The following is a 16025-nucleotide window of genomic DNA, read 5'->3' as shown; positions in this document are numbered from 1 at the left end:
ACAGACACACACACACACACACACACACACACACGCACGCACTTACTTACTTCACACCAGGGTTGCCAAGCCATAAATGAAGCAAACACGCCTTTATTCTAGGGGATGTCTGGGTGGTTGGGTACATGAGTGACTTTTTTTCCCCTGTTTCTTTTCAATTTGTTAATAAACATATATAATTTTACACCTAAAAGCTTTAAACTGGGAACTACTAGCACTAAGAAATCTCTAGACATGCACCTCAGATACTATCTCAACTTAAAGCAATTTGTACAGCTGAAATCTCCAACGTGATGAAAAGGGGACATGGTCCGAGGAGAAACTAAGTATCTGTTGGCAAGTTAAAAATATAAAGCCTAACAGGTCTTATTCCAATTTTCTATATTTGTCTTGAATATCACACTCATTCTCATCAAAGAACTTTGCTCTACTGTCAATTGACTCAAGTCTTCCAGCGAAAGGCAGGAAGATCTGTATCTTAAACTACAGAGAAGATCTGCTATTTATCCTCTACGGGATTCCTCTTCATATTTCAGGACTGTTACCATCCCCTATACAGCTCGTCAAAACTTGGCCAGAGGCATCCACGCTATCCCAGAGGGGACCCGAAGATGCTCGGGGGAGGAGTTAATGAGAATCAAAATTTTAGGACTCCTTGGGTACAGACGCCACCCAACATACTGGGTTCACTGGAGCAGTAGGAGCGGAGCAGAGAGGAGGCAGAAATGGAAAAGTTACTTGTAGGCTGGTTGGGAAACAGTGCCCTGATCACCTTTCAACCAGCGGGGCAACCCCCCCGCGGCCCCTCCTTTGTTTGCCCAGGCGGAGAGGCTCCTCGGCGGCAAGGGCTGCTAGGGGCGAGCCGGGCGCCCTGGGCTCGGCATCTGGCCGCGCGCGGCGCAGCCAGTGGGCAGCGCATCCCTCCAAGCAGGGTCTCTCCATTTTCAGGGCCGGGGAAGCAACAATAAGCTGAGCGGAGCGGCCGCCCAGGCTCGCCGCACTAGCGGCGCCCCCCGTATCTCCTGCACCCCCGGGTACCGGGGACTCCCCGCACGCGGCCCCTGCCACGCCCCGACCCCGCACGCCGGACCCGTCCCCTGCACCGCGCGGGGTGGCCGGGGCTCCCCGGAAGCCCACCGCCCTGCGCACCGTAACCCCCCAACCCCCGCACGCAAGGACCCCCGCCCCAGCGCCAGCCGCGAGGAGGGGAAGCCTGGCGGCCCTTCCCACTGGGAAAGCCTCGAGCCGGGGGTCAGAGCAGGGTGGGCGGCCGTGCCGTAGCCCTGGCGGGCACCCCGCCTCCCCTCAGCTCCCAGTCTTTGTGTGCAAAGTAAGTGCTGGAGGCGAACCCACCTCGGCGCGCGCACAAAGGCGCGCGGCTCCCTCCCCGGCGCTCGCTCCGGGTGTCTGCGGCGGCACCCAGCGGCCCAGCAGCTGAGAGCGGCCCGGGCGGCGGTTCTGAAGGCGGCGGCTACCCGTCCGGCGCTGGGCGGCTCTTTCACACCCCGCGGCCCGGCGCGTCCAAATTAAGCGGCGGGGCGGGGCGGGGGCGGGGCGAGATTGCCGAGGCCACGCCCTCGGACACGCCCCGCCGCGCTGGCTGGAGCTCCGCGCTCCGGACCGTGGCCCACTAGGGCTACACCGGGAAAAAGTCAGCGGGTTTGGTTCCGGAGGTTTTCCTTCTGTGGTTTTAGTTTGGTTCGCTTTGGGAACTCTCGAAGGAGAGAGAATACTGTTTTGGAACAAAAAACTGAGTATCACCAGATGAGAGAAATGGGAAATTAAATTACGCACACACACACCCCACCACCACTACCACCACCCCCGCAAGCACAAGCACTCTGGAGTGTTTGGCTGCTGTTGTCTGGCTTCAAACTTCCCCGTTAAAATCCTGCCAACACGTGTCCAGAGAAAACTCAAAGGGACAGGGAATCAGATTTGTTTTGTAACTGTACATATTTACTGGCCAACCAGGGCCTGAAACCCAGAGACAGGGTAATTTGTTCAGACTCCTCCTCCTCACTCATGAAAGGGTATTTAAATTTATAGGAAAGGAGAAAAAGCTTTGTTTTGCCTTTTTTTTTTTTTCCCCTCTCAGGTTTTCATTTTTCTCAGCTCTCAGAGCAAATTGTTTTCTGCCCAACCTTAAGACTCTTAGATTACAATCTACCTGAATCACAGAAGGTTAAAAAAAAAAAAAAGTGGGGGAGGTATCTGTTTCAGGGTAACAAACAATAAAGACAACAGGTAATGGGTTTTAGATCAAAAGCTTTTTAATTTTCTTGGCCGCAGATGAATAAACACTTATTTATGGGCAAACCTTTCTGACTGAAACAGCTTGGGTCATGATCACACAAAAAAGTCATATCAATTATGGGTTTTGGTAAACCAGTTGGGACTTCCCAGGTGACTTAGGGGTAAAGAATCCACCTGCCAATGCAGGAGACTCAAGTTCCATCCCTGGGTTGGGAAGATCCCCTGGTGAAGGAAATGGCAACCCTCTCCAGTATTCTTCATCAGGGTAATCCCGTGGGCAGAGGAGCCTGGCGGGTTACAGTCCATGGGGTTGCAAAGAGCCTTGTACACGACTTAGCAACTGAGCACACGAACGAATGACTTCCTCCAAAGACGCTCTGAAGTCACAACACTTTAGAGTCTGGTCATCCCTAGGCCCTGAAGCCCACTAGGGGGTGGGATCACCTGCCACAGGATTTAGAGAGACAGTGTCTTCCAAGCCCCAAAATTCACCTGTGTGAACTTTATCCACTCTGTTCCCCACAAGTCTTACTTCTCTCCCATTCTTGGGCTGTGTTGGCTCTGCTCTTGACAATGGATCCACCAGTCACCAAACCAGAATCTGGGATCCGGCCTAGATTTTCCCCACTCCCCACATGGGAGTCAGCTCTACATGATGCCTTGATGGCTTTCCCTGCCCCCATCCCACTGGTTTTGCCACAGTTGGCCTTTGGGGTCTATCACCACCCTGTAGCAGTAGCCTCCCAATATCCCCAGCCTCCCATCTCACACATGCTTTTCCTCCAGATTGCTTCCCCAGTGAACTTTCAAAGTTCTAATCTACTCTTAAAACCTTTAGCTAGTGGGAAGCTACTATATAGCACAGGGAGCTCAGCTCCATGCTTTCTGATGACCTAGAGGGGAGAGATGGGAAGGGTGGGAGCAAGGCTCAAGAGGGAGGGGATATATATATATATATATATATAGAAACAAAATATATATATATATATATGTAGAAACAAAAACATCGTAATGCAATTACATTCCAATTAAAAATAAATAAAATAAAAAATCCTTTAAAGGATGTTCAATTCCTACTACATGACCCAGTTCAAGTTCCTTCACACAGTACCCCATAGAGCAACACATTTTTTGGTATCACCTTGATGACCTTCCTGGGGTCTTTCTACTTCCCCCAAACACATACCCATGGCTCCACTCAGCCAGAGTGCTGTATTTGCTAAATGGCCCTATTTTGTGACTATGAGGACTGCATGAAAGAATCAGTCACCTGCTGGCTTTTCTACACACCTCCCCTTTGCCTAGCACACCTCCCCACCCCAACCCCCAAGAGCTCCTCTCCTCTCTGAAACCCAAGTTCCTCTGAGAAGACTTCCTAACTTGCTCAAACTGAATGGACTTTTTCTGCCTCTCCGTACCTAGTATGACCTTATAATTAGTGCACGAATTATAAATATGCGCCCTCCTTGAGCAGAGTTTATACTTGATAGATATACATATCTTCACAGATATACATAGCCTCCTGCTTAACCTAGTGTCTGGCATATAAGAAATGTTAGGTACTGAATTATGTCTTCCCCAAATTCGTATGTTGAAACCCAAACCCCTAATGTGACTATATCTGGAGATAGGGCCTTTAGGAAGGTTAAATGAGGTCATTAGAGGGGGAACCTAACCCAGTAAGACTGGTGACCTTATAAGAAAAGGAAGAGATACCCGAGGTCTCTCTGTCTGTGTGTGTGTGTGCGCACGTGTGCACACACACACACACACACACACACATAGAGGCCATGAGAGAACACAGCCAGAAGGCAGTCATTCGCAAGCCAGAAAGAGCTTCACCAGAGATCAACCCTGCCAGCACCTTGATCTTGGACTTCCAGGCTCCAGAACTGTGAGAAATAAGTGTCTGTGGTTTAAGCCACTGTTACGGCAGCCTGAGCAGAAGGATGCCTTAAATTTTAGACTCTAACCCTGGAAAAGCACTGACCCACCAGTGAGTCTATAACGTCCCCTCAAAGCAGCCTGGACAAACGTTGATGATGCCAGGACAATGGACAGAGTGTCTAGATGTGATAAGTGACCACATAGCCTCGTCCCTGCCCTGGAGAGAAACAGAAACATGCAGCTTATTCCCTAGACTGGGGTGTTAATGTCCAGAAGCTCTCAGCCTCTTCCTTACCTTTGTATCAAGAACCATTACTTCTTCTAAACCAAAAACAATGAGGCGATCAAATATTTACTTTGCACTTCTTGAGTCAAAGCTTTATTAAAAGATAGGATGCCAATACTCATTCATTAAGTCTATGGTTTGGGGCTTCTATTATATTTCACATTCCTGAGAATCTTAAGGAGATCTTAATTCAGATAGGATCAAATATCCAATTTGGCTTGGCACCCCTGGAGTCACTGTGGGTGGAACCCAGAAATAAGAACTTAAAGGTTATGGACTAGGACTTCCCTGGTGGTACAGCGGATGAGAATCCACCTGTCAGTGCAAGGGACGTGGGCTGCATCCCTAGTCGGGAAAGATTCCACATGCCTCAGAGTAACTAAGCCTTCATGCCACAACTACTGCGCCTAAAGTCTATGCTCCAGAACAAGAGAAGCCTCCACAATGAAAAGCCCACACACCACAAAGAAGAGCAGCCCCCACTCACTGCAACTAGGGAAAGCTGGCACCCAGCAACAAAGACCCAGAGCAACCAAAAAGAAATAACTTTTTTTTAATTTTAAAAAGGTTATGGACTAGAGTGTTGGGGGCTTCCCAGGTGGCAATCACCTGCAAGTAAGACAAAGGTTTGATCCCTGGGTTGAGAAGATCCCCTGGAGAAGGAAATGGCAACCCGCTCCAGTATTCTTACCTGGGAAAACCCATGGACAGAGGAGCCTGGCGGGCTACAGTCCGTGTGATCACACAGATTCAGACACGACAGAGCAACTTGGCATGCACACACAAACGCAGTGTGATATTTATGCTTGAATCCATAGCCTCTATCAACAGCACTTGGACCATATTCAGGACGTGACAGGTGTTTGTCCAGTAAATAGCCTGGACTTTCAGGGCACAACTAGACTTCCCAGGGGTTACATCAGGTGACACATAACTCTCAGCCTGAGTCTGATGTCCTGGTAGATTCCATATTCTAGATGTGAACAGAACCTCAGGAAGGTCAGGTGAGCTGGCGGCACCTCCCTGGGTCTCTAGTCCTGGGCTGGCACAGTTCACCAGGTGTACAGAGAGCCTTTGCTCACTTTCTCCAAATATAAAGCAAAGAAAATGTTCCCCCAAGTAGTTTTTGAGTCTTTTAACCAATCATTAGTGATAGATTCTCTACTGCAGAGTACACATATTAATCTTCCATATAGCAACACTCACCCAAAAGACCACCCATACTCTCAGCTTTAACCTCATCCTTCAGCTTTGACATCTGGGACCTTTTATATTCTTTCCTAAAGAAAACTGAGGAGAGCAGAGATGAACATTTGAAGGGAACATAAAATAGAACAAAAGAGGTCAATTCGGAATGAGATATGTTGTGTTTTAATCTCCCACTTGGTCATTTTCCCTATGTATGATCTTGAAATAGTTGCTTTATGCCCGAACCATCATCCTACAGAGCTCCAAACAGATGAGAATGGCTTAACCGTGCCCCAGAGGAGGGAAATTTTTTTATGTATCTATAGTCTTTTGTGTCTTAAATTTTGCACTGTATACATGGCCATTTGAATAGATAAGAGTTCATTCAAACAGAAATAGAATCTTAATTTTCAGTTCACATTTTAAAAGTCATATTCTTCAATATCTGTATCAGTTATCTATTAATGAATAGCCCAGCATGTCAGAACGTAGTGGTGTAAAATAATGAATGATTTGCTTTGCTCACTGTGCTGTGGGTTGGCAATTTGGAGGAGGCTCAGCTGGGATACCTCGCTTCTGCTCTGTTTGGTTTCTGTTCTCTTGCACTCTATCATGCATTTGCTGTCACCTGGGAGGTTGGCTATGGATCGGCTTGTCCTGAGCGGCCTCAAAGTCCAGATGTTGGCTGGAGCTGTCTGCTTGGGTACCTCAGGTGCAGACTCACAGGGACTTCCTCCCACGGCAGCTGGTCCCAGAGGAAGCCATCAGGCCTACTGAGACCTAACCTCATCCTGCTACATTCTGTAGTTTGAAAATCACAGACGTAGCCCAAATCCAAGGTTTAGGGGCTCCACCCCTTGGAGCATGAGCATTTGTGAGTATGGGAATGGAATCACTTCATTAAATATGCTAACAGCACCAGTAAGAAAAAGGAATCCTCTTCCCTTTAATAGTTAATGGTTAATCTGCTACAAAGCGTTTCGCAAACTTTACAACACAGCCCTGCTTCATAATGTACTGGACACTTTGCCATTTCTAGAGTCTAAAATTCAGCAGAGTTTTAATTTCAAAACCTTTAATAATATGTGTTGCCTAAAATGCTTGATTTTGATTTTGTTTTTACAAAACATTTGTCTTTATTACCCATAATTTTAAAATCAAAGGGACTCTATAAGATGGTGATTCAACTTTGCAACTTAACATCCCCTAAGAATCCAAAGAAACAGCTGTTAGTCACATAAACAACTAGGGCATGATGCAAAGGTCTGACTTTTACGTCTTTTTCTTCACATAAATCCAAAACCAGAAGAAAAGAAGGATTTCCTGAGTGTCTTCCTGTACATTAAGACAAAAATCTCTAAAAGCAAAGACAGGGGGAAAAAGCACTAAACTCTCATCCTGTCAAAAATATTAAGATGTCTCAGTAGTAGGTATATATTAACGAGTAAATAAACCATCTCTGTACATAAGCATAGTAAAGACGATTCCTCCTAAATGTTTCCTAATTCTAAAACCAACATAGAAAACAAGTGGCCAGTTCACTGAGAACACTGCATTTACTCCAGCTTTTTTTTCTTCTTGCTCTACATTCCAGATACATTTCTATTAGCAGAAAGTATCCCTTTAAATGCCATAATGGTAATAACTGGTTGGATGCTATTTATACATATTCACCTACCTTTTAAACAATGCAATAAAGTAAGTTCATGAAGTTTAGAATAAAGACCAGGCTAAGGCAGAAGAGATCTAAACCATGGCTCTGCTACCAACTAGCTTTGTGATTTTGGACAAGATATTTAACTTACTGCAGGCTATTGCCTCTGGATTTAGTGGTTAGTGATTCAATTGAAATCTATATCTAGATAAATGCATGTTATGTGTAAAAAATACAGCACTATTGCACACACACATATATATACATATATATAAAGACGTGTGTGTATACATATATGTTCTATCTAAAAATTACAGTGTGAATGGTTTTTCTGTTGCTATCCCATCTTGGCTGGAAGTTGGAGGCTGCTTAATCTACTTTGGGCTTGCAACTAAAGTCCAAACCACAAGCTAATGTTAAATCTTGCCACAGAAAGTTTGCTTATTAACTCTGCCTAGATAATTGCCACAAGATTGCTAATGATTCCTGGGCTTTAAAAAATGCTCTCTGAGTGATAACATTCTTTTATATGTTCCACCAAAATTCAACATGGACTAAAATGCTACCTAATGTCAGCTATAGCTGGATAATATTAATATTAATAAATATTTGAACTTGATAAGGATAAAGTTCCCACATGGCACAGTGCTAAAGAATTCACCTGCCAATGCAAGAGATACAGGAGACACTGGTTCGATCCCTGGGTTGGGAAGATCCCCTGGAGAAAGAAATGGCAATCCACTCCAGTATTCTTACCTGGAAAATTCCATGGATGGAAGAACCTGGCAGGCTACAGTCCATGGGGTTGCAAAGAGTCGCTCAGTTGACTGAGCGACCAAGCACATACCCATGAAGGAAAATTAGAGAGAAAGACTGAGTGATAAAAAGGACAGAGTCATGTGGGGTGGCCGAAGGCTAGTTTCTGGCACTGTTTGTAATCCTCCTGGGCACCCCTCAGTCACTGTCATTGTGTAAAACAACCTGTGTTGTTCTAATTGCAGCTTGACCTGATGACTGCCTTTTTGCAAGTCAACAGCTGAGACACTTTTCAAGAAATCGGACTTTTACGTGCACCTGCTTTTCCCAAATCATTTCTCCCTACAACAACTGCTTACACCATCTGCTCTCATCAACATGAGTGCATAAACAACTAGTGGTTTGGCCAAAAAGTTTGCTCGGGTTTTTCTGTAACAGCTTATGGAAAAACCTGAACAAACGTTTTGGCCTCCCCAGTAGTTAAATGGATAAATGAAGACATGCAAAGATAGAGTAGAAGCTATTTCTTTTTCTTTAAAAGATCAATAGAATTGAAAAACTTCTGTCCAAAATGATGAGAGACAGAGAGACAAAATTTAAAGAATATTAGGAATTAATGTAGAGACATAACTATTGATACTCAAGACACTCAAAAGAGAATATAGAAATACTAAGAACAACTTTACCTGAAAATTTAAATGAAATGGAAAAATTCCTAGAACTTGCTCCAAGTGATTCAGAATGAAATAGGAAACTGGGAGAGTCCCACACACATTCAATGAGTCAGATCAGCAGTTAAAATTTTCTCGCAGGATAGGAGGAACCTAGTAGTAAGGAAATTGATTTTCAGAATGATTAATGATATTCATGGCTTAGTTAAATATATGTCTCATCTTTTTGAGAGACAGCTTAGCAATGTGACCAATCAAAAGCAGAACTTCTCTTTTTTCCTCTCAGCTCCCCTCAGTTCAGCTCAGTCGCTCAGCCATGTCCAACTCTTTGCAACCCCATGGACTGCAGCATGCCAGGCCTCCTTGTCCATCACCAGCTCCTGGAGTTTACTCAAATTCATGCCCATTGAGTCGGTGATGCCATCCAGCCATCTCATCCTCTGTCGTCCCCTTCTCCTCCAGCCTTCAGTCTTTCCCAGCAGCAGGGTCTTTTCCAATGAGTCAGTTCTTCGCATCAGGTGGCCAAAGTATTGGAGTTTCAGCTTCAGCATCAGTCCTTCCAATGAATGTTCAGGACTGATTTCCTTTAGGTTGGACTGGTTGGATCTCCTTGCAGTCCAAGGGACTCTCAAGAGTCTTCTCCAACACCACAGTTCAAAAGCATCCATTCTTTGGTGCTCATCTTTCTTTACAGTCTAACTTTCACATCCACACATGACTACTGGAAAAACCCTACTTACCCTCTCATTAAGAGGACCTCTGACAGTCTCCGTCCTACAACTTTAGGGTAATCATCATTTCCTCTCTAGGGCCCCACATCTACTTGGGTCACAAAGCCAGTCCATTGCTTTCACTGTTTTTCTCTCATATCTGCATGTTCCTCTCCATTTCTATCAAACTCTGCCTGAACCACATATACATAATTTTCACTGAATGGACATCTATGAACACTCCTTTCCTCCCATCCACCCCACACAGTGAACATTATCGCACAAGCCATAGCACCTGTAGAGCATGTCCAACATAACTAGTTACATAAGGCTTCCTTCCTCACATCCAGACCTTTAGTTGCCCTTTAATTAAAATTAAAAGTTACTTCTTTCTTTAAGAAATTATTTTCTGAAAAGTGGAAAGGCATCCCCCGCCCCCCGCCCCCGCACCATACACACAATGGTAAATATGTGAGGTAGCATGTTAATTAGCTTGACTATGGAAGAAGCACAAGCTGGAATCAAGATTGCCGGGAGAAATATCAATAACCTCAGATATGCAGATGACACCACCCTTATGGCAGAAAGTGAAGAGGAACTAAAAAGCCTCTTGATGAAAGTGAAAGAGGAGCGTGAAAACATTGGCTTAAAGCTCAACATTCAGAAAACGAAGATCATGGCATCCGGTCCCACCACTTCATGGGACATAGATGGGGAAACAGTGGAAACAGTGTCAGACTTTATTTTTCTGGGCTCCAAAATCACTGCAGATGGTGACTGCAGCCATGAGATTAAAATATGCTTACTCCTTGGAAGGAAAATTATGACCAATATAGATAGCATATTGAAAAGCAGAGACATTACTTTGCCAACAAAGGTCCATCTAGTCAAGGCTATGGTTTTTCCTGTGGTCATGTATGGATGTGAGAGTTGGACTGTGAAGAAGGCTGAGCGCCGAAGAATTGATGCTTTTGAAGTGTGGTGTTGGAGAAGACTCTTGAGAGTCCCTTGGACTGCAAGGAGATCCAACCAGTCCATTCTAAAGGAGATCAGTCCTGGGTGTTCATTGGAAGGACTGATGCTGAAGCTGAAACTCCAATACTCTGGCCACCTCATGCGAAGAGTTGACTCATTGAAAAAGACTCTGATGCTGGGAGGGATTGAGGGCAGGAGGAGAAGGGGACGACAGAGTATGAGATGGCTGGATGGCATCACTGCCTCTATGGACATGAGTTTGGGTGAACTCTGGGAATTAGTGATAGACAGGGAGGCCTGGCCTGCTGTGATTCATGGGGTCGCAAGAAGTCGGACACGGCTGAGCGACTGAACTGAAACTGAACTGAGTGATCATTCCACTACACATATTCTGAAGGAGATCAGCCCTGGGATTTCTTTGGAAGGAATAATGCTAAAGCTGAAACTCCAGTACTTTGGCCACCTCATGCGAAGAGTTGACTCATTGGAAAAGACTCTGATGTTGGGAGGGATTGGGGACAGGAGGAGAAGGGGACAACAGAGGATGAGACGGCTGGATGGCATCACTGACTCCATGGACGTGAGTCTGTGTGAACTCCAGGAATTGGTGATGGACAAGGAGGCCTGGCGTGCTGCAATTCATGGGGTCATAAAGAGTCGGACGCAACTGAGCGACTGAACTGAACTGAACATATGTGTGTATCAAATCAGCATGTTATATATTGTAAATATATACAACTTTTTCTTCAAATGGCTTTCTTTTCCATCAAACAGCCAATGTTAATGAATTCAGTTGAGCTGAAAATTAGGAACACATATAGAGGCAGGGGACATTTACTCTCATAAAACAATGCATTTTCTCATGAATTATAGTTACTGATCAGATTTATTACTTTACAAGAACTGTACACATTTTCAGAAACAGTAGCTTCTAGGACTTCCCTGGTGGTCCAGCAGATAAGACCCTGCACTTCCAATGCAGGAGGTGTGGGTTCGATCCCTGGTCGGGGAACTAAGATCCCACATGCCACATCCAAAAACAAAACAAAAAACAACAGTGAACACAATGGAGAAAAATCCCTGCCTTTACCTGATACACATTCTAGACAAGGACATCAAACAAGAAAGGAAGGAATGAAAAAAGAAGGAAAGAAAGAAGAAAAATAGAAAGGCATATAATATGTCCAATAGCATTAGTTATTCCTACACTATAGGAAAAACCAAGTGGGATAGATAACTAATAAGGACCTACTGCATAGCACAGGAAACTGTACTCAATACTCTGTAATGGCTATATGGGAAAAGAATCTTAAACAGAGTGGATATATGTGTATGTATAATAGATACACTTTGCTGTACACCTGAAACTAACACAACGTTGTAAATCTCATCTATAGTCCAATAAAACTTTAAAAAATAAAATAAGCTAGGAAGGGGATAAAAAGTGGTGATAGGAATGTGTAATTTTAAATAGGGTGGCAAGGGAAAGTTTCTCCCAGAAAGTGACATTTGGGCAAACAACTGGAGGATATGAAGGCACTCCTTGAGCAGGCATTGGGAGGAAAATCTTTGCAGGCAGCTAGAATAGCAGTGCAGAGGGCATGAGGCTGACACACACAGTAAGTTCGAGAAACAGCAAGAAGGCAAACAGTTGAAAGGCAGGTCCAGAGGAAATGATGGATGATGAAGTCAGATCACAGAAGGCCCCATGGGCTGTTGAAGGGCATCTGGCTTCAACTCCGAGCAAGCTGGGAAGCCACCAGCAGAAGATTTCGAACAGAGGAGAGACCGGTTTGATGTACATTTTTATGGGCTCACCCAGTTGCAGGGTTGAAGACAGACTCCAAGGGAACAAAGGTGGAAGCAGAAAGAATATTTGGAAGACTATGCATTCTTCTGGGAGGGAGAAGGTGGTGGTCACTGGAACCTGAGTCATGAGAAAGAGTTACATGACGGAAATTGTGAAGGTAAAACCAATTGGATTTGCTGACGGATTATGAGATGGTGAGTGGGAGAGAAAGAGAGTCAAGGATGACTTCAAAGTTTGGGGCTTGACTTGAACCTGGAAGTATGGCATTTCCTTTTTCTGAGAAGGGGGACGAGTTCAGCTTTAGGTATGTTTAGTCTGAGCCGCCCTCCATGATCCAAGTGAAAAGATCAAATAAGTAGAGCTGACCCTTGAACCACATAGGTGTGAACTGCAAGGGCCATTTAAACCGGGATCTTTTCACTAAATACGCACTACAGAGTCTTGAATGGCTGAATCCACCCATGAGGAACTGTGGATATGTAGGGCTGATTATCGATTATACCTGAGTTTTTCGACTCCAGGAAGGGTCCATGCCTATAATATCTGCGTTGTTCAAGTTGAACAATGTGCTTGGATGTGAGTTTGGAATTAACAGGAGAGGTCCAATCTGGAGCTATACATTTAGAAATCATCAGTGGGTATATGATACTGAAAGCTGGGAGACTGCATATGTCATCAAGGAAATGACTGAGGTCTCTGCTCTGGGCCACCTGGCATTTAAAGATTAGGGAGGTGACTGGAAAGTAGCAAAAGACACTGAGAATGAACGGCCAGTGAAAGAGAATGAAAACCAAGAGACCAGGGTCCTAGAGTTCAAGTGAAGCCAGTGTTTCAAGAAAGGGAGAGCAGTCAGCTGTCTCAAACACTGCTGGAGGCCCAGTGAGATGACCATTGGATTTACACACTCCATGTCACTGGTGAGGCAGAAGGGATGGAGACCTGGAGGGAACCAGTGTTCATGGTGGCACTTTTTTTTTGTCCACATCATGCTGCTTGTGGGCTTATATTTCCCTGAACAAGAATTGAAACCGGGCCTCAGCAGTGAAAGCACAGAGTCCTAACTACTGGACCGCTAGGGAATTCCTGCAGCACTATTTGCAATAGCCAAGCCATGGAAGCAACCTAAGTTGCCATCAACAGACGAATAGACAAAAAAGATGTGATATATACACACAATGGAATATTACTCAACCATAAAAATGAATGAAATCTTGCCATTTGCTGGAACATGGATGGACCTACAGGTTATCATACTAAGTGAAGTAAGCCAGACAGAGACAGACAAATATTATATGATATCACTTATATGTGAAATCTAAAAAGTAATATGAATGAACCTATTTACAAAACAGAAACAGACTCACAGACACAGAAAAAAACATGGTTACCAAAGGGGAAGGGTGAGGGATAAATTAGGAGGTTGGGATTAACAAGTACATACAACTATATATAAAATAGATAAGCAAGAAGGGTATACTGTATAACACAGGGAACTATATTCAATATCTTGAAATAATGTAAATGGAAAATTTTAATATATTATACTTCTATGTTCTATGTATTAGTTATAATATAAATTTATTATAATTATAAATTATCATATATATTATAATCATATATAAAAATATATATCTGAATCACTTTACTGTACACCTGAAACTAACACAATATTATAAATCAACTACATTTCAATTACAAAAAAGAAAGAATAGGAGGGGAGGAACTGGAGGCAACTGATATAGGCAACTTTTTCTAGGGAGGTGCTGCTAAGTTGCGTCAGTCGTGTCTGACTCTGTGCGACCCCATAGACGGCAGCCCACAAGGCTCCCCATTCCCTGGGATTCTCCAGGCAAGAACACTGGAGTGGGTTGCCATTTCCTTCTCCAATGCATGAAAGTGAAAAGTGAAAGTGAAGTCACTCAGTCATGTCCAACTCCTAGCGACCCCATGGACTGCAGCCTTCCAGGCTCCTCCGTCCATAGGATTTTCCAGGCAAGAGTACTGGAGTGGGGTGCCATTGCCTTCTCCGTCTAGGGAGGTAAGCAACGGTAAATACTGAGCTAAGAAAGGTTCTATTAATATTTATGTTTTATTTTTAAATTGGAAGAACTTGATGGCATGATGAGGCCTAGGTGTAATTCTTGTTACTTTCTTTGTAAGCTGATAGGGATGATCCTGTATGGAGAGAATTAGTGATTATCCTTATTGGCCTTTTGAATATTAAACCCTAACCTTGCTAAAGGGAATGCTTTGCTCCAGCCAGTTTCCCTCCCATTGGCATGAACATAATTGCTCCCACCTCTGAACCTTGTTCATACAGTTCCTTCAGGCAGGAATGCTATTCCCTCCCCTTTTAACAGATCCAAATTCTACCCATGTTTTTGTTGTATTGTTTTCCTTTTTTACTGAGGGGTATATGGGATCCTGATTTCAGGACAAGGAATCAAACCTGAGCCCTCTGCATTGGAAGTCTGGAGTCCCAACCGCTGGAACACCTGGGAAGTCCCTCTGCTGCTGCTGCTGCTAAGTCACTTCAGTCGTGTCCGACTCTGTGTGACCCCACAGACGGCAGCCCACCAGGCTCTCCCATCCCTGGGATTCTCCAGGCAAGAACACTGGAGTAGGTTGCCATTTCCTTCTCCAATGCATGAAAGTGAAAAGTTTAAGTGAAGTCGCTCAGTCGTGTCTGACCCTCAGTGACCCCATGGACTGCAGCCTACCAGGCTCCTCCATCCATGGGATTTTTGGCAAGAGTACTGGAGTGGGGTGCCATTGCCTTCTCCGGGGAAGTCCCTCTACCCATGTGTTAAATTTCAGCTCAAGCCCTACTTTCCCCATGAGGCCATCCCTAATTTTTATCATCTGGATTCATTGCTTTTTATTTTCTTTATAACACCCAGTATTTTTCAAACACTTATTAAATATCTCTGTCTGCAAAGGAGTGAGCTAGATATGAGACAAGAACACACTGAATATAAAGCACAATATCTACACTCTAGAAGGCAACAAACTTGTTACCTGTCACGTATTATAATTTTTTGTACCTTTTTTCCCCCTAATTACCTTGAAATCTTGAAGGCAGGCAGGAATCAATATTTTCATCCTCTTGGTATTTTTAGTACAATGAGAGAGCCATGAGACAAATAAGATAGATATTGTTTGAATTATATTAAAAATTCAGTATGATGGAATTATTAACAGGACCATTATGTTACTTCCCGATTGTAGAAATAATCACCCAAAAACTCAGCTTCCAGTTTATTCCCTCAAACATTTTTATGACAATTATTTGTAATCTTTCCAAAAGATGTTAGATATTTCCCTGCTGTGTCACAAAAAGTTTCTTAAAGTAATTATTTCAAAAAAAGGATTCTGATTTCCTTGTGGCAGGCAGAGCTATATCTTTATTGGGAATTTTTATAAAGGCACATTGCCCATTTGCTGGAGTGGCTGTTGTTTTAAGACTCGGTTTTCTATATAGGAAAAGAATCTGATTAGCAGTTCTATGGAGCAATTGGAAACTTGTGTTTCAATATAGATCGAGGCCAATAAAAAGACAAGGGACATTGTTTTAACTGAGATTTCCACAATGCTCTGTGCTCTCTGGATGACACAGAGTCAGCCCAGAGGACTACTGATGAGGTTGAAACATGAATATGCATGAGCTTGAATCACACCCAGAGGCTAATAAAGGGTATTGTCCCTCGCCTGGGTCCGCCTGGTATTAAAAAAGTGGAGGCACTCGGAGAGTATACAGCTGGCAAGTCTGTAGCAGATCTTCTTCTAGGCTTCTGAGAACACAACACTTGATTGAATAAGAACAGCAATCATG

The 16025-nt window shown here is 44.0% G+C and overlaps 1 protein-coding gene across 2 annotated transcripts in view; it reads right to left on the bottom strand.

Moving 5' to 3' along the window:
* The window catches only part of FAM107B (family with sequence similarity 107 member B), a 221651-nt gene that overhangs the window by 78419 nt on the left and 127207 nt on the right, over nt 1–16025 (bottom strand). The window contains exon 1 of one of the 2 annotated variants that reach the window (XM_027559890.1): nt 1354–1528. The exons of the other annotated variant lie outside the window; for it this stretch is intronic. The gene's annotated coding sequence lies outside the window, so the exon portion shown is untranslated. Of the gene's footprint in view, nt 1–1353; nt 1529–16025 lie in introns of those variants that run through there. 2 annotated transcript variants of the gene reach the window in all.

The sequence above is a fragment of the Bos indicus x Bos taurus genome, chromosome 13 (assembly GCF_003369695.1).
Source record: "Bos indicus x Bos taurus breed Angus x Brahman F1 hybrid chromosome 13, Bos_hybrid_MaternalHap_v2.0, whole genome shotgun sequence".
Taxonomy (NCBI): Eukaryota; Metazoa; Chordata; class Mammalia; order Artiodactyla; family Bovidae; genus Bos; species Bos indicus x Bos taurus.
Note: the sequence above shows the minus strand (reverse complement) of the source record. Positions and strands in the feature narration are given on the sequence as shown.